The sequence below is a fragment of the Chrysochloris asiatica genome, unplaced genomic scaffold (assembly GCF_000296735.1).
Source record: "Chrysochloris asiatica unplaced genomic scaffold, ChrAsi1.0 scaffold00015, whole genome shotgun sequence".
In the NCBI taxonomy this organism is placed as follows: domain Eukaryota; kingdom Metazoa; phylum Chordata; class Mammalia; order Afrosoricida; family Chrysochloridae; genus Chrysochloris; species Chrysochloris asiatica.
The window spans coordinates 12,391,150-12,410,156 of record NW_006408533.1 but is presented as its reverse complement, the minus strand read 5'-3'; the positions used below and the strand labels follow the sequence as shown (position 1 = coordinate 12,410,156).

The 19,007-nt window shown below is 41.2% G+C and overlaps 1 pseudogene; it reads right to left on the bottom strand.

Annotated features, from left to right (window-relative positions):
- Positions 1 to 52: 52 nt before the first annotated feature.
- On the bottom strand, positions 53 to 15,938 carry LOC102842419 (annotated as a pseudogene).
- Positions 15,939 to 19,007: the final 3,069 nt, after the last annotated feature.

Genomic DNA, 19,007 nt, shown 5'->3' with positions numbered 1-19,007 from the left:
GCGCTCGCAGCTCCCGTAGACAAGAACCTGTCTCCACCAGGGCGCCCAGTCTCTAGCAGGCGGAGTACGCGCCCGCGCGTCTGAAATTATCTTTCGTTAGCAGCGGGGGTTTAAGGCGTGGAGGCGGAGGCGGCGATAGCAGCCAAAGATAAACGCGGTAACGTCTCACCGGTTTAGGAGGATTGAAACCTGAAACCTCAGCTGCAGAGGAGAAGACCTGGGCCCGCAGGGTACCCTTCTGTGCTGTCGCACATACCCAACAATCACAAAGTAATGAAAGTGCTGCTTGGTCATGTCTCTATGGAAACCACATAGTACCTTCTTGTAAGCGTTGGTCCTATCAGCCCTTCTCTGTTTAATCATAATAAACTACAAGATGACCTGTGATTGATTGTCTGCTAAAGCAGTGTCTATTACTAATTTAAGAAGCTCTGGTAGCGTAGTGGTTATGAATCGGGCTGCTAACATCAAGGTGGGCAGTTCGAAACTACCAGCTGTTCCGTGGAGGAAAGATGAGGCTTTCTGCTCCCATAAAGGTTTAAAGCCTCGGAAACCCTGTGCAGGGTTACTATGAGTCGGAACCGACTCCACGATACTTAACAATTACTAATTTGGTGACCCAATCAATGCCCCATTAATGGGGTGGTGTGGAGTGGAGACCTGGATTTGAATCCCAAACTGGGATTCTAGTGCCAAATGTTAATTCTCAGATTCCTCGGGCTCAGAATCTACTGTTATCGATTGCACTTTCTCTTATCTTGTTTTCTTTCAAACATGAACAAGTACGTCATTCATTAATTCTACAAAGATTTATTTAGTATCCACTGGTATTCTGCTTAGTGTCCTTGATCGAGGTTCAAATCCACCAGGCGCGCTCCTGTCAAGATTTACAATCTTGGAAACCCTATATAGGATAGTGTGAGTTGGAATGTACTTGATGGCCCTGGGTAGGGTTGTTAAGTGCTGTCGAGTCAATTCTCACTCAGCAATCCTGTACAGGGTTTCCGAGGAGCCGCTCATGAGTTTGAACCGCCGACCTTGTGATCCAGTGCTTTGTGAGGTATTGGAAACACAGTTCTGAATAAGTAAATAAAATTCTAGTTCTCTCAGAATTTACTTAAAATTATTTTTACTTTGAGATAATTATAGTCACATGTGATTTTAAGAAGTGCTACCTAATATATTTGTTATTGCTAAGTGCCATTCTGACTCATAAGCGACCATATATAGTATTTCTGACGACTAGTGAGTTTGAACTGCCGACCTTGCCATTAGTAGTCCACTGTTTATCCTACAGCACCACACCAGGACTCTGACCTAATATATACAATATATTGTTATTGTTGTTATGTGCCGTGGAGTCGGTTCCAACTCATAGCGACCCTGTACAGGATTTCCAAGGCTGTAAATCTTTATGGGAGCAGAAAGCCTCACCTTTCTCCGGCGGAACAACTGGTAGTTTCGAACTGCTGACCTTGTGGTTTGCAGCTCGATCCGTAACCACTATACTACCATAGTGTACAATATATAGTTACTATATAGTTATATGTGGTAGTGGTTGTAGTTATGTGCCGTGGAGTCGGTTCCGACTCATAGCGACCCTGTATAGGGTTTCCGAGGCTGTAAATCTTTACGGGAGCAGAAAGCCTTATCTTTCTCCCGCAGAGCAGCTGGTAGTTTCGAACCGCTGACCTTGCGGTTCCCAGCCCCATTCGTAACTACTACGCTACCCAAGCTCCTTATATAGTTATATCGTTACTATCCTATATGCCGTTTATTTGGTTTCCTCTGTTCAAAGCTTAATTTTAATTAAAGGATATAAGTAAATTAATTAATAAGATTATTTCAGAAAAGGCTAAGAGCTTTGAAAAAGAGATAATAGGGAATGAGGATGGAAGAAAGGATATGAAGGTCAGAGACAAGTTTTTGGATGAAGTGACATTTGAGCAGAGTCATGAATAATGAAAGGAGTCAGCCATTCAAAGGTTTAGAAGAAAAACTTGCTAAGCACTGGTAGCAAGAACAAAGTGCAGACCGAGGATATCGGGAGTTGGAACATAGAGGGTTAAAAGGAGTGTATGGGGTGAGATGTGGTAGGAGAACTGGTCAGGATTCTGATTTTACAGGCCAGGACCAAGAGATTAGAAAATGTATTCCAAGTGTCATGATTTGGTTTACTATGACTGCTGTATAAAGAAAGGACAGAAACAAAGAAAGAATGGAAGCAGAAAAACCAGTTAAGAGGCTTCTGAGTAAGTCCTGGTAAAAGACACAATGGCTCAAATCAAAGTGGTATCTAGGCAGAAGGTAAGAAGTGAACAGGTTTGGTTATATTTAGGAGAAAGACCTAAAAGGGCTTGCTGATAAATTGGATATAAGACTAAAAGACAGCCACTCCTATCTTTAAAACAAAACTTTCCGTTGATCCCATATGTTCCTCGGCTCCTTCCTTACATGCTTTTAAAAATCAAATTTCTTGATCTGATTTTCTTTTATGTCTTGATTTCTTAATTATTGACTTCTCATTCAGTCCAATTTGAATTATGAAACCACCACTCCACCTGCATCTCTCCCCAAACTGCTTCATCATCAGTGGCACCAGTGGCCATTGTGTGTGTGTGTTGTTGTTGTTGTTGTTGTGTGCCGTGGAGTTGGTTCCGACTCATTGCGATCCTGTACAGGGTTTCCAAGACTGTAATCTTTACAGGAGCAGAACACCTCATCTTTCTCCCATGGAACCGCTGGTAGTTTCAAACTGCTGACCTTATGGTTGGCAGCCCGATTCGTAACCATTACGCTACCAGAGCCATTGTGTGTGATGTGGCTAAATTCAATAACCTTTTCTCAGTATTTTTCTGACTTGACTTCTCAGCTTATTTGTCAGTGTTGACCACTCCCCCCCTTCTCCCCATCTACAAACACTCATTGGTTTCCTTCTTCCTTTTGGGCTAATTATTTGCAACCTCTATTGGTGTCTCCTCATCCACAGGAAGGCTAAGTGCTAGTGATTCTGGGATTTCATCCTGGGTCCTTTCCCCTTCTCATTCCTCATTTACTCCCTAAGAATTCAAAATCCCATTGATTCTGTTACCATCAGAGTTATAAAGACTTTCAAACCTTTATCTTAACCCCAAGTCATTCAAATGCCCAACATTTACTTGAGATCACTACCTGGTTCCTGTTGAGTCAATATGACCTCTTAGTGACCCTACAGGATAAGGTAGAACTGCTCCATAGGGTTTCTGAAGCTATAAATCTTTACAGGAGCAGACTGCATCATCTTTCTCTCATGGAGCAGCTGGGGGGTACAAGCCACTGACCTTTAGATTAGCAGACTAACACAAACGAACTGTGACATCAAGGATTCTTGGTTGAATCCCTGTTGTTGTTAAGTGCCATCCGGTCATTTCCAACTCATAGTGGCCCTGTATAGGATTTCCAGGGAGTGACTGGTGGGTTTGCAGTTAGCTTGTGGTTAGCAGTCCAGTGCTAAACCTACAGCATCACATGTCCAATAATGAACTGATTATTATAGCCATCTGGTGTGGTGTCATAGGTTGGTTTGAACCGCAAGGCCAGTGGTTCAAACTCACCAGCTGCTCCTTGGAAACCCTATACTGGGTTACTTTGAGTCAAAACCGACTTGCTGGTACTTAGCAATAACAACCACTACTCCCTGCTCTTACTGATCTCTCTCTTAGTGATAGCATTACAATCTACTTGTAGTTCAATCTAGATACCTGAGCACTTAATGTCTTTCTTTCTCTTATTCAGTTGAGTCCATTGCAATCAGAATGATAGTTCTAATATTTCCATCTGTTAGTAGTTTTTGAGTTGTTACCCTTTCCTTTATTCCCATGGTCCCTATTTATAACAAATAATCACATTCTCTCATGTGACCTATTGCAATAACTCCTAATTGCTTTGTCTAAATCCACTTTTGTCTCCCCTCCCTTATCTTTTCATCTTTGCTTGACAGTGAATATTAATCATTTGGTTTCATCATAGATGATTATTTAAAGGGTGATCAGAACCAGGTTTTAATTCTAGATCTTCCTTCATCTTAAAAGGTATGTGCTTTTCTCTAAGGTACGTTTATAGATATAAGAAGCACTATACAAATAATTTTGGAATCCTGATGTGGCGCTGTGGGTTAATGCACTAGACTGCAAAGTCGGTTTGAACTGCAAGGTTGGTGGTTCAAGCTCACCAGTCACTCCTTGGAAACCCTCTAGAGGGTCGCTATGGGTCAGAACCAACTCGAAGGCACTTAACAACATACAAATAATTTTAGGGAAGAATAAAAATTAAAATCAGACAAGAAAATGGAAGCCGAGGGGATAGATGAAAATTAAGCATCTGATATTATAAGACTCAATAAACCTTGAAGAAGCCTTAGTGGCACAAATGGTTAATCACTGATAACCAAAAGTTGGCACTGAACTCATTCATTCACTCCATGGGAGACATAACCGGGAGATCTGTTTCCATAAAGGTTACAGCTAAGCAAACACTGTGGAGAAATTCTACTCTGTCACATGGGATCACTATGAATCAAAATCCGTTCAACTGCACCTAAGAACAGCAATGATGAACTTACAGATAAACTAAACAATGATCATAATGAACATGGTGACAGCCTGAGAATAAATTCATAATCCAGATTCTAAACCCTGAAGGGCATCAGCAGTGTAGGTTAGTCGGTGTCATGGATTGATCTGTAGCCCCTAAAAATATGTATCAGCTTGGTTGGGCCATGATTTTCAGTGGCTTGGCAGTTATATAATGATATAATGTGGTAGTTGTGTGTAATGATCCCTGCCCCACGATGTGATCTGATGTGATAAACCAATAAAATGATTGAGGGTGGGATGCAATATCCTTAAACCTGTCATAGCCTGATCTGCTATAAGGGAACTCTCCCTGGGGTATGCCTAAAAATCTTTTTATGTTATAAGAGATCAAAGGAGAGAGAAGAGAGCAGAGAGGGGACCACTACCACGAAGAAAGAAGAGCCAGGAGTGGAGTGTAACCTGGGGTTCCTGCACTGAGAAGCTCTTAGAATCATGGGGGAGATTGATGCCAAGACACATGGAGATCTCCAAGGAATTCTGGGCCACAGATGCTGCAAGGAGACAAGGGCTTTCTTCCTAAACTGTGAACCAACAGACATAGAAAGCCTTTCCCTAGTGCTGGTGCTGTGACTTTCAACCTCTAGCCTCCTAAACTGTGAGAGAATGCATTTGTTTGTTAAAGCCACCCATTTGTGATAATTCTGTCATAGTAGCACTAAATAACTAAGACAAGTAGCTTAAAGGAAAATTGAAAGCTGTGTTCTATATCGCTCCTGGTGTCTGCCTTTCCTCTGTGTAAGTTGATGTACTTTTAAAACAGCAGGGTTAGCAGTTGCTGACTTTACAGCATTTTGGGGAGAAAGATGAGGCTTTCTGCTCCCATAAAGATTTACAGCCTCGGAAACCCTATACAGGGTCGGTTGCTGGTAAGTCGGGATTGACTTGACGACACCACCACCAGCATTTTACCAACACTTCCTTTTTTTCTTGCTTAATTATTCAGACTTGAGTTCTGTTGCTTGCAATGAAACTAACTGACACATTTTATCTTGTGCCCACTAGGTTTTCATAGCCTTTGTAGATAAGATGGACAGAAAAGTAGCATTTAGATTTAGAATTCAATATGATTGAAAGGGACTGACAGAGAAAGGGCATCACGGTGCTAACTTAGCCCAGGTAAGAAGTGGGTGGGAAATAAGACAGAGCATCCCAGATAGAGGGGACTTGGTCAGACAAGGAGGTAAGATACAGCATGTTCTTTCTTGCCAGTCTACCAACAACTCCTTGGTGCTAGGATTTTAAGAACACAGTAGGCAGTGGGATGAGAAGAAATTGGGATAGAGGCAGAGGCAAGAGTCATGAAAGCAGTATTTTACAAATTGAAAATTTTCAACGTGGTTCTGTGGCTTTGTGGGGCCATTTTAAAGTTCAAATAAGAGAATGATGGGGCCATATTTGCATGCTTGATAAGGCATTCTACCTCTTTATATCAAGGCTTCTGTCAGGAATTAAATAATGTCCCTCAAGAGATATGTTGAAATTCTGACCCCTGGTACCGGTAAATGAACTTCTTTGGACATAGGGTCTTCAAGATGTTATCAGTTAACATGAGATCATATTGGAAAGGATTAGTCCTTATCCAATCATGATGGTCTCCTCATAAAAGAGGAGACATTGAGGGACAGACAGATGGAAGATGGTCTTGTGATACTGAGTTATGGTGAAGCAGCAAACCAAAAAACTTGTGGAATTACCAGAAGTTTGGGAGACATGAAAGGTTTTTTTCCCAAGAGTCAGCAGTAGATTACCCAATAAGTAAGGTAAGCACAGGCTTATTTATGCTTACTCACTAATCTGTAGAGAACCCTTTCACATGCTTTCACAGGTTTGCTGTGCCTACATAGTTATCTGTAGTGAACAATTTCCCATAGCTTTTAACCACATCTGAAAAACATGTGAAAAATATTCTCTACAGATTAGTATGTGAGCACAAGTTTGTGCTCATATTGTTTACTGGGGACTCCCTCCTTGTCTGAGATTATAAATTTGAAAAGAATCTTTGATTCTATAGGAAGGTGCTGTGAGATTGGGAGAGAGACAGATGCCAGTCATACCTAGAAGTAGACTCTTAGAAGTGATGAAGAAATGTGACATTGTTTACTACAGATTAGTAAGTAAGCCTGTGCTTACCTTGCTTATTCATTCATCTAACATGGTCAAGAGCCTTAGGAGAGAACGTGACCCTGACAATACTGTGAATTTAGACCATTAGCCTCCAGAATTGTGAGATAACAAATATCTGTTGTTATAAATTGACCCATTTACACTTTGTTAAGTTATAGGAAAATAAACAAGCTTCTCAAACTTTACCTTTGTCAGAATCACCTGAGGAACTTGTTGATCTAGGCCTGTTTCCAAGGTTGTCTAGTTAAGTGGGTCAGAGTTGAGGTATGAAACAGCTTTCACTGTCCCCTGTACTGGTTCTGATATACGTGCTCCTGTATCATTCTCTGAGAAATACTATTCTGTGGGATGAGCAAGCAGTAGGCAGCAAACCCTTCAGAATTGCTTTGATATTATCAGGGTTAGCAGGTGCCAAGAGTTATTTAACTGGTTGTTGTTGTTGTTGTCAGGTGCCATCGAGTCATCACTGACTCATAGCGACTCCATGCACAGCAGAACGAAACAATGTTCGATCCTGGGCCAACCTCACTACCGCTGCCACACTTGACACCATCAATGATGCCACTTGGATGATCCATCTCATTGGAGGTCTTCCTCTCTTTCTCTGACCCTCCATCTTACCCAGCATGACATCCTTTTCTAGCAACTGTTCCCTCCTAACAATATGTCCAAAGTATGAGAGACAAAGTTTAGCCATCCTGGCCTGCAAGGAGTGCTCTGCCTGCACCTCTTCCAAAACAGATCTATTGGTTCTTTTGACAGTCCATGGCACTTTTAGTATTCTCCAACACCACAATTCAAAGGCATCAATTCTTCTATGATCTTCCTTATTCACTGTCCAGCTTTCACATCCATATAAGGTTATTGAAAATACCATGGCTTGGGTCAGGCACACCTTAATCCTCAAGCTGACATCTCTGCTTTTCAACACTTTAAAAAGTTCCTGCGCAGCAGATTTGCCCAATGCAATACGTCGTCTGATCTCTTGACTGCTGTTTCTGTGAATGTTGACAGTTGATCCAAGAAGAATGAAGTCCTTGACAACTTCAATATTTTCTCCGTTGACAAGAATGTTGTTTATTGGTCCAGTGGTAAGGATTTTTGTTTTCTTGACATTGAGATGCAATCCATACCGAAGGCTGTGTTCTTTGATCTTCACCAGTAAATGTTTCAAGTCCTCTTCACTTTCAGCAAGCAAGGTTGTATCATCTGCATATCTCAGGTTGTTAATGAGTCTCCCTCCAATCCTCATGCCACGTTTTTCTTCATAGAACCCAGCTTCTCGTATTATTTGCTCAGCATACAGTTTGAATAAGTATGGTGAAAGAACACAACCTTGTTACACATCTTTCCCAAATTTAAAACATTTAGTGTTCCCATGCTCTGTTAGAACAACTGCCACTTGGTCCAGGTACAGATTCCTCATGAACACAATTAAGTGTTCTGGAATACTCATACTTCGCAATATTATCCATAGCTTGTCATAATCCACACAATCAAAAGGCTTTGCATAGTCAATAAAGCACAGGTAAATATCTTTTTGATATTCACTGCTTTCAGCCAAGATCCATCGGACATCAGCAATGATATCTCTCATTCCACGGCCTCTTCTGAATCCAGCTTGAACCTCTGGAAGTTCTCTGTCAATGTATGATTGTAGCCATTTCTGTATTACCTTTAGCAAAACTTTACTCGCTTGAGATATCAAAGAGATTGTCCGATGATTTCTGCATTCCGTTCGGTCACCTCTCTTTGGAATGGACTTTGGGTAGTCCTACTGTAATCTGTCCATGAGGTGCCACCTCACCTACTTGATGTCATCACACTGGTTAAATACTCTGGCACTGAAACATATACAGTTATGAATTTACAAAGATAATTTTAAAAGCTCATATCTATACCAAGAATAAGAAAAATGAACAGTGTTCTACTGAAATGTAAATACCAGAGATGTGACCTTGAATGGTGCTTAGCACACATCTACTCTGAGGCATTATCGAATGGTAAAATTTGGCACTATTTTCTTAAAGGGGGAAGAACACCCTTATAAATGAAGTTCTGCTGAATGAAGAACTTAAGAGTTCACTCAGGCAAGTCAGTCAAGGAATGGGTCTTCTGCCTTGGATTCAGCATAATTCGTTTCTCAAACTTTTAGGCTGCTTTGCAGTTCCATGGCTGTCTGCTGTTAGACTTCTCAGAGAGGACCTGGGTCACACTCCACAGTTGAAGGTGCACCTCATTGATATTTTGACCACTGTACTTTATCTCAGCTGTGGACAGCCAAGTTATAACATATTCTCACAATATGCTGTTTTGCTCTAAAGCTACCAATAGGGAATTAAGCAATACAACTGGATAATGTCTGCATGAATGTATATTTGGATTATTCCACTTCCGTGTGCATTGAGCCACTCCAGGCTGGTCTGCTCATCCTTTCAAGTGGAGATTTCTCATCTCTGGAGATCTGGATATGGTTCAGGTTTCTATCTATAGTCTTATGTATTGCAAAGGCTCTGCAGGAAGCCTCCTTCATTGGGTATGCTGTAGCCCCATTTTAGGTATTCCAATCAGTTATAGGCAGAAGACAGACTTATAAGCCTTCTATGGTGATGTTTCTGACTATTCCTTTCTCTCCCCCTCCAGTGTCTACTCTATATTATAATGCAAGGAAGTTTGGCTGTCTTTTGAATCTTGGTTTCCCTGGAATACCATTATAAAATAGATACTTGTAGGGGAGAGAAAGAAATAGCCAGAATATCATGATAGAAAGCTTGTAAGTCCGTTTTCTACCTATAACTGATTAGAATACTTAAAATGGGGCTACAATGTGCCCAGTGAAGGAGGCTTCCTGTGGAGCCTCTACATTACATAAGACCATAGGTGGAATCCTGAATCCCATCCAGAATCTTCTGAGGTGGGAAATTTCCACTTGAAAGGACAAGCAGACCAGCCTGGAGCAGCTAGAAGAACAGAAGTTACTTCTTGAAAGAAAGACTGACAGGAAAAATACAAAACAATATAGGCAGACCAACTGATTACTACAAGACCAAGCAAGTTGCTCGCCCAGGAGACATCAAGCCAAGTGGTCAGGTCCTCGCAGGGCAAACCACCTTCTAAGACTAAAACTCAATGGGAATACACACTCTGATTGGTGACCACGTTCACTACCGATAAGGGGAAGTGAGGGAAAAACAGCAATGAAGCTGCGAGCTAAGCCCTACAATGTTTAATAGACTCCTGTGAACCTGGCTGGAGACCTGGTTGGCCAGCAGTGTGGCAAGACCTGGGAACTCTTGAGCCCAGAATCAGTGACATAGCCACAGAGGACTAGAGTAGAGAGTGAAATGTCCAGCTGATAAGAAGAGAGGGCATATGCATAAGAACACCCACACTTGCAGATAATATCCACTTGACCTGGCTTCAATGACTGGATGATCAGAGCTCAACCAGAAGAAGAAAGAAGAGGAAAAAAAGAGTAATCTGATACATTTTGATGAACTTGACCTACATTTATGGATGCAGTAGCTCAAAAGAGGGAACAAATCTTTACAGCGAGGATCATTCCCAGCCCCTCCAGACACAGAGTAGACAGGGATGGGCAACTTGGACATTGGCTACCCAAAATAGGGGGGCTACAAAGGCAAGAAGTGACTGGCTTACAAGCTTTCAAGAGGGAACCTAGATCCAGAGGGTATGGAGGAAGGTAGAATCTCCACTGAGTAGTATCCAATCTGTCTAGGTGGGGCTGTGAAAGGAGATGCAGATAGGTCTCTTGTGATACAATAGTGAATAATTGTTATCAGGACTGATTGTGAGGGTTGGAAATATAAAGGTAAACGTTTTGTAGCAAAAGGAGGGGATTGATTAACTTTTCAGTCTAGGAGCAGAGGTCCCTGGGACCATCAAGGGAGAAGAGCGGAGAGTGGGACCCTACCCAGAGAAGCAGTGACGCCAGAAATGGAGGCAGAGACGATGATGTGAAGAGATGGAGTGGCTGGGGACTTTAGATTCAGAGAGGGAGAGGGGTTGTGTGGTGAAGACCGAGGGCAGGCTTTCAGGGTATACCTTTTGGTTAATTGATGATGCATGCAGGGGATTGTAACCATGGCAATGAAACGATATATGACAGGATGAATGTAAAACTAATGCTCTCCCAAGTTAAACTATCATATAATTCACAATAAAACATTAAAAAAAAAAAAGAAAGAAAGAATTAGAGCAATTGTTTTCACAAAGCATTTTGTGCAGCGTTTTTGTTCCTCTTTTTGCTTTGTTTGTATTTGGTAATTTTGTGTTTTGTATAAGCAATAGGAAAAGAGGGATAGAGTAGAAGATCTGGAGAAACATAATTAAAGTAAGAGTTACAGGTCATGGACAAAATTAGGTGCACACATGGGCCAAATGTGATGATGACATGCTGTGTGGCAAGTTTCTAGTTACTGAACTGGGTACACACAGCCTCCTCAACAGCTGGTGCTTGGCCAGGATCAGTGGGCTGATGGCTGGATGGGATCAACCCATATCCCTTTATAATTGACAGCAGATGTTGGAGGAATAGATGTTGTGGGTCAATGGACACTGGAATTAAGCTTATTAATGTCAAGACTTCAATTGGAATCATTAAGAGAAAAGTGCAGCATTTCTCAAACTTCAGCATTGTATACTAAAACAATATATTATCACTGACCCAAAAGTTTATCAAAAGCATACACAATCATATCCAAGAGCATACACAAGATCATTATGATGAAAATGATCTTAGATCCATATATATATCTTTCTTTAAGGTGGTGGGCAATATTATCCTGTTAATTAGCCTGTTAATAACATACAATTATTCTTTTAGTTTATGTGTATTGTTCTAATTAATTGCATTAAATTATTTTCTACTTCTAGTGATCCAATATAAATATTATAACTGACTTTGCTTCCAATATATTAAACCTACAGCTATTAAAATGTCAAGATAGTGGTAGCAAGTAATTTTGTGATCAGAAACACATTAATGATATCAAATTTGAAGACATGAATGTTTTTTGCATGAGTCTAATAAAAAATGATTCTTAAATAAAGAAAAATAAGCATATCTGAATTTGCTTGTAGTTATGTTGTTGTTGCTGTTGTTAAGTGCCATCGAGTCAATTCTGACCCATAGCGACCCTGTATAGGGTTTCTGAGGAGTGACTGGTGAGCTTGAACCGCCGACCTTGCAGTTCAAATGGCTTTGCAGTTTGGCGCATTCGCCTACAGCGCCACACCAGGAGTCTAATTATATTATAGGTAGATCGTAATACATAAACATGGTCAAAATAATTCATGGCAATAGTACTTCATTAGATTTGTTTCTGAGAATTAACTGACGTACTTTGTCAAATGAGAATGAGTAGCCAAAAGATTGGTCAAAAACTGGTTATTAATAGTGATCTGTATACTATATAGAAGTAAAACATGCAAAGGACAAGTTTTTACATTTGGATAAAATATGCCAGTTGCCTTCAAATTGATCCCAACTCATAATGACCCCCTGTGTGTCAGACTAGAACTGTGCTCCAGAGTGTTCTCAATGGCTGTTCTTGGCAGTATATCACCAGGACTTTGTTTAAAGCACCTCTGGGTAAGCTCAAACTTCCAACTTTTTGGTTAGTAGCCAACCAAGTACATTACCATTTATTCCACTCAGGGATTCCAGAATAAAACAGACTATGGTTAAATTTAGACAATGAATAAGTAAGACCGAAGAAGAATCCATAGCTTTGAAATATGGTGTTGGTGAAGAACGCTGGGTACCGCAGACTGCCAGAAGAATGAACAAATCTGTCTTTAAAGAATTACAGCCAGAATGCTCCTTAGGAGTAAGGATGGTATGACTTTCCTCACGAATACTGGACATGTTATCTGGAATGACCAGTCTCTGGAGAAGGACATCAAGCTTGGTAAAGTAGAGGGTTAATGAAAAAGAAAACCCTTAATGAGTTGGATGGGTACAGTGACTGCAGCAATGGACTCAAACTTAGCAACAATTGTGAGGATGGGCAGCATTTTGTTCTGTTGTACATAGGGTCATTATGAGTTAGTGCCAACTCAATGGCACCTAGCATCAACACCATGGGTAAATTCTACCCTAAATATGCTACTGATGCCAACCATCTTTGAGAGTGACTGCTTGCCATCTTTGAGCAAAGGCCTGAGAATCAGCATATGTCTTATAGGAATAAGGACTAAACAAAAAATTGTAACCGTGCCCGTGGCCTGCCTCAGCCTTTTGAACAGTACAGCAGTATCTTTTTCTGGCTTGTCTCTGGGTAATCAAGTGAATAGAGAAAAATCAGGTGCTTCTAAGTCAGCAGTTGTAGGGGTAAGGAAAAAACATTGTTTCCTTCCTTTCAGACTCTGGAGAGCCTCCCTCAGGAAGCATGGTGGGAAAATCAATGGCCCATGACTCTCAAGGAGTTGCTGCTAATGGTCTGCTATAGTCAAGTGCTTTCACAGCTAATCAATACAGTAATACGGTACTGCAGACTTTCTATCTCCTGGATCACCCACCTCCAGCACTGGAAGCCATCTACTCGTCTCACCCTACGGTCCCTACAAAGACTATTTGTCATGGTATGGTTCAGGCAGAGCAGCAGAATTTCCCCCACTTTTTATTTAGTGTTAGAATAGCATTTTGACAAATTAAGGAAAATTCATAAATGCCATTTTCTAGGCCCTCACCTATGTACCAGATATACAGATACAAGTGCATTCCATATGCTAATTCCTTTCATCCTTCACTTTTAGAATTAGGGATTATTCTTCCCATTTGAAGTTAACTAACTGGCACAAAGTCATGCAGCTTGTAAGTAGTGGAGCTGGAATTTAGACACTAGTCTGAATGATACCAGAGTTTTCTGAAAGACCAAATAAAAAAAATAATAACTTCATGAATAATCCTCTAACCCTGATAAAACGACTTTCACCTTCTAGTATTCCTTTCATTGTTTTCTGTATGAATATTGTTGGGAGTTTCTTTTCTGTTTATTGTTCTTTCTACCCACTCCATTCTGTGGTTCCTTAGGAGTCGCTGCTTTTCTAGAAGTGACCTTGTGCCTGACAGTCACTCCTCTGGTCTCCAGTTACTGTTTATTAGAGACGGATGTCTGATCTAAGCTGGGCCATTCAGTCTGTTCTGTAGGAATTTTGAAATTTGGCTGAGTGCTTTCAAAAGATATCGAGAGAGCTAGCAAGAGAAAGAGGAAGAAAGTGTGAGTCAGTTTCTCATTGAGTGCATTAGTTGGAACATGTCAAATCAAGACGCTTTGTGCAGTCTTGTTCTTCAGTGTGAACTAAAGAAAAGAGAGAGCCTGTTTCCTGTAGAGAGAAGAAAAAGGCAGAAGTACCAGAGACAGGTAGAGAACGAGGATTTTGGATTCCCTAATGTGTTTCCATCCTGGGTATACAGAAGGCCCAGTCTAGACTCTCCCTTTGTATTCCATAAAAATGCCCTGATTTTAAAAAGACTTTTCCCTTCTCCTTAAGATAAAGTTGACTTTTGTTACTTGCTACCAAAAGAGACTGAACAAATGATTTAAAAAAAAATAAATGTTCTTATCTTTATCCTACTGGTCTGTCTCATGAAAACTTTTATAGATCTGAATGGGAGTTAGTTCAAGTGAAGTCTGAAGCTTCTGCTAACTGCAAGCAAAGGAATCCAATTCACACTAGCTTAACTGATGTACTGACTCACTCAGCTACAGACTCAGAGAAAGCACAGGCTTCTGGGTCGGCTTGATCCAGGACCACTAGCATTATTTCCTTGCAGTTTCTTTTGCATGGCTCTTTCATGTCCACTTCATCCTTAGGCAAATGATGAGATAACTGCAGCACGTGAGTGCCAGGAAACTTTCACATTTATTTATTTATGCTACAATTGAAATAGTTAACTATTCATTCATTTATTAATCATATAAACAAAATTTTTAATCTCTAGTAATGTAGCATTAAAACAAATGTAGCATTAAAAGGCACAAGAGTTGGACAGTTGAAAACTAAAAAGTTCTGCCCTTTATGCATATTTGATTTGAAAATTATCTTCTAAAAGCAATAATCAAGAGGCATGTTTACTCTCAATCACTCTTGTCTTAAGAGGCTTATCCTGTTTGAGGACTTTTTTTTTTAAGATGTGAGCTTTCAAGTTAGTTGACTAAATAAACTTCTTGTTGTAACCATGAAAGGGGCACCAAAAAACGTGTCTCCCTAGTGTGGATTCATATATGTGTATGCAAATTGAAGTCAGAGAAAAGCGCTTTCTGCACCCTTCAGACGTGCACTGATATGGCTTCTCTCCAGTGTGAACCGGAAAATGACGTTTTAATTTTGAGTTCTCAGAGAAAGTGTTCCCACATTCTGCACATTCATGGTCTCAGAGACCATGAACTAGGAGATGCTTTCTCAAGGCAGATTCATCCCTAAACTTTCTTGTGCATCCACTCTGAGGACAGTCACTTGTTTCTGGGTCATATTCTTTGTTCTAGACTTCTTAGTAGTAAATTCTGACACCTGTTTAGAATCTGTTAGTCAATACCAGGTATTCCTCCAGGAGGAAGCCTCTTGTCAATCATGTAATCAGAATAATACTCCAGGGGATTCTATCAACCTGTTGAGGAAGATTTTGTTTTGCCCCCTTTTCCATATATTCCAAAGAAAATTCAGGTAGTGGTTTATCTATGAGAGCTTGTTGAGAAAGTTCTTGCTCTGACTCTTATGTCTGATAGTCCAAAGATTTAAAAAGGAAGTCCCTTTCTAGGATGGGTTCAGAAAATTTACCTGTTTATTGTTCTTTCTACCCACTCCATTCTGTGGTTCCTTAGGAGTCGCTGCTTTTCTAGAAGTGACCTTGTGACTGACAGTCACTCCTCTGGTCTCCAGTTACTGTTTATTAGAGACGGATGTCTGATCTAAGCTGGGCCATTATTATGCATTCTAAGTAACAGTCAGGGAAGGACTCCTCCTCTTTAACAACCTGAAGGCTAGTCTCATAGTACACAATACCATCGTGTAAGGCCCACTGTGTATTAGCAGGTTCCTTTGCCTTCGGTACTTGGCGTTGCTTCACTTGGTTTGGCTTAGTCCCAATATGGGCCTTTCACCCATTCCTTTATGGCAACTCTTCTTTGGTCTTTTCTCCAGTTGCTGGTCCATGTCGTCCTACCTGCTTGCTTTTTGGAGATTTGTACCAAGATCTATCACTCACTTCCTAGGTAGTAGTGTTCTGGCTAAGTGGTCTTCAGCAAGCACCTGCTGCGATAGTCTAAGATCTGAAGGGAAGGGCCTTTTCTGAAGTCTTCACCATATACCTCCAGCACTTAGTACATTTGACTACACTAGCATGAGTGCTCTGATACTCCCTTGCTTCTTTCTACCAAAAAGCAAAAGCGATTAAGCTCCTACATTTATTTTTTTTTAAACATTTTATTGTGAATTGAGTTGAGGTTTACTGAGCAGATGACCAGTTTTACAATTAACAAATCATACTTGGTTTCACTACAATCGTAATTCCCTCCATGTAGTATCAGTTAACAGTATTTACTTCTATTCACTTTGACTCTTACATTCCTTCGCATATTTTCCATTACCTTCATCTTTCCTCTGCCAACCTCCCTCTGGTGTACTACCTTCCCCATCACCTGTGTTAATATGTCAGAACTGACTTGAGGGCACTTAACAACAACCCTCTGGTGGTGGTGGTGATTATGTACCATGGAGTCGGTTCCGACTCATGGCGACCCTGTCCAGGGTTTCCGAGGCTGTAAATCTTTACGCGAGCAGAAAGCCTCATCTTTCTCCTGCGGAACGGCTGGTAGTTTCTAACTGTGGACCCTTAGATAGCAGCCCGATTTGTAACCACTACACTACCAGAGCTCCTTAACAACAACCCTCTAAACAGTGAATAATTTACCCTTTCCTCCCACCTCTGCTAATGATCATAGAATGTTTCTTTTATCAAGAAAACCTTTTCTTAATTTTTTACAGTAGTGGTCTCATACAACATTTGTCATTTTGTGAGTGACTAGTTTCACTCTAAGGAGCTCTGGTAGCTTAGTGGTTACGAATCGGGCTGTGAACTGCAAGATCAGCAGTTCGAAACTACCAGCTGTTCCGCGGGAGAAAGATGAGGAGCTCTGCTTCCGTAAAGAATTACAGTCTCGGAAACCCTGTACAGGGTCGCTATGAGTCGGAACCGACTCCACGGCACACCACCACCACCAGTTTCACTCTACAGAATGTTCTCCAGGTTCATCTACGTTATGAGGTGTTTTCCGGATTCACATTATTTTGCAACACTGCATAATTCCATTGTGTGTATGTACCAGTGGGAAGGGATGAGCCTGGTGGAGAACGTGGTCCCTCCTGTTGATGGGAATTTGGGCTGTCTCCATCTTTTTGCTATTGTGAATAGTGTTGCAAGGAGAACTTTTGTCTCCTTCTGTTCACTTGGGAGTCTTGGTGTGGTGTTGTAGGATAAGCCCTAGACTGTAAGGTCAGTTTGAACTACAGGATCAGCAGTTCCAACCCACCAGTCGCTTCTCCGAAACCCTATACAGAGACACTATGAGTTGAAACTGACTCGATGACATTTAACAACAATAAACTGTTAACTGGAGTCCTGGTATGGTGCTGTGGGAGAATCACTGGACTGCCAGATGCAAGATTGGTGGTTCAAACCCACCAGCCATTCCTTGGAAACCCCATACAGAGTTGTTATGAGTCGGAACCAACTCAACGGCACTTAACAACAACAAAAACCATTCGCTGCCCTAATTCTTTCTACTGTTCTTGTGGCTGGGGAAATGTATTGTGCTGAGGTTAGGTCCAAGTTTCTGAGCCAACATTTGGAAATCAGGATGAAGACTCTTTAGGGCTGCTCTCCTGAAGAACATGGCTGCTACTCAAGGGCTAGAGTAGAATAGATTGATGTTGTTAAATGTTGTTGAGTTGGTTCCGAATCATAGCGACCCTACACAGGGTTTCTGAGAGGGGCCAACCTTTCAGTTACCATTTCAATGCTTATTCTACAGTGCCACACCAGAGTCAAATAGATACTGAGGATTTATGAAAATGAGTATAATAGTCCATACTTTAGGCTTCTCGTCCTAGTGTGGTGCTGTGCTGGACTGTAATGTGCCAGACTGCAAAGTCATTTAAGCTGCAAAGTCATTTAAACTGCAAAGTCTGTGGTTCAAGCTCACCAGCTGCTCCTTGGACACCCTATACCGGGTCGCTATGGGTCGTAACCGACTCGACGGCACTTAACAACAACAACTATCCTTATACCTGCACCCTTACTCCTCCTTATTGAGAAGCAGTAAATGCAGTATGAGTAGCACTGGCTGTGAAGTCAAACTGCCTAAGATTTTTCATATTCTTGGCTTTCTTCTGAGTCTTTCTCTTGTCCTCAGCAGAGGCCCCTGTCACATTATTTGCTTAAAGGAGGCACTGGAGTCTTTGGTCTGCATTGAGGAGCATTTGTTCCCCAGTCTCTGGGTAACACCTTGATATGGCTGCTGGCTGCCTCTCCAGAGGTGAGCTGGAGTTGGTGAGCCTTTTGGACACCCACAAACTGAGTCCATGGCCAAACTTAATCTAGGTTGCACCTGCTTCCTGTAAAAATATGATTTTTTTTTGGCCCCAAATTTCTTGGCCAGTGTGAAGAATGACATTCCAGAACAATTCATTGTGTTTGTGCAGAACCTGTACATAGACCAAGAGTCAGTTGTTCAAAGAGAACAAAGGGATACTGCATGGTTTAAAAGAAGAAGAGGTATAGGCCAGGATTATATCCTTCACCATACTTATTGAATCTGTTGATGTTAAGTGCTGACTATAGTGATCTGCTATAGGGTTTCTGAGGAGCAGCTGGTGAGTTTGAACTGTTGACCCTGTAGTTCACAGTCCAGTGTTGATCCCACAACACCACACCAGGAGTCCAATCTGTAGACTAAGCAAATACATGCTGGAGAACAGAGCATCAAAACTGGAGGAAGACTCATTAACAACCTATGATATGCAGATGACATAATCTTGCTTGTTAAAAGTGAAAAACATTGGAAGCACTTTCTGATGAAAGTTAAAGACTATTGCCTTCAGTATGTATTATGCCTCAACACAAAGAAAACAAAAATTTTCACAACTGGACCAATAAGCAGTGCAATTGTCAAGTGCCTTCACAATGGAGAAAGTGCTTGCCACAAAAGGAGAAAACATTGAAAC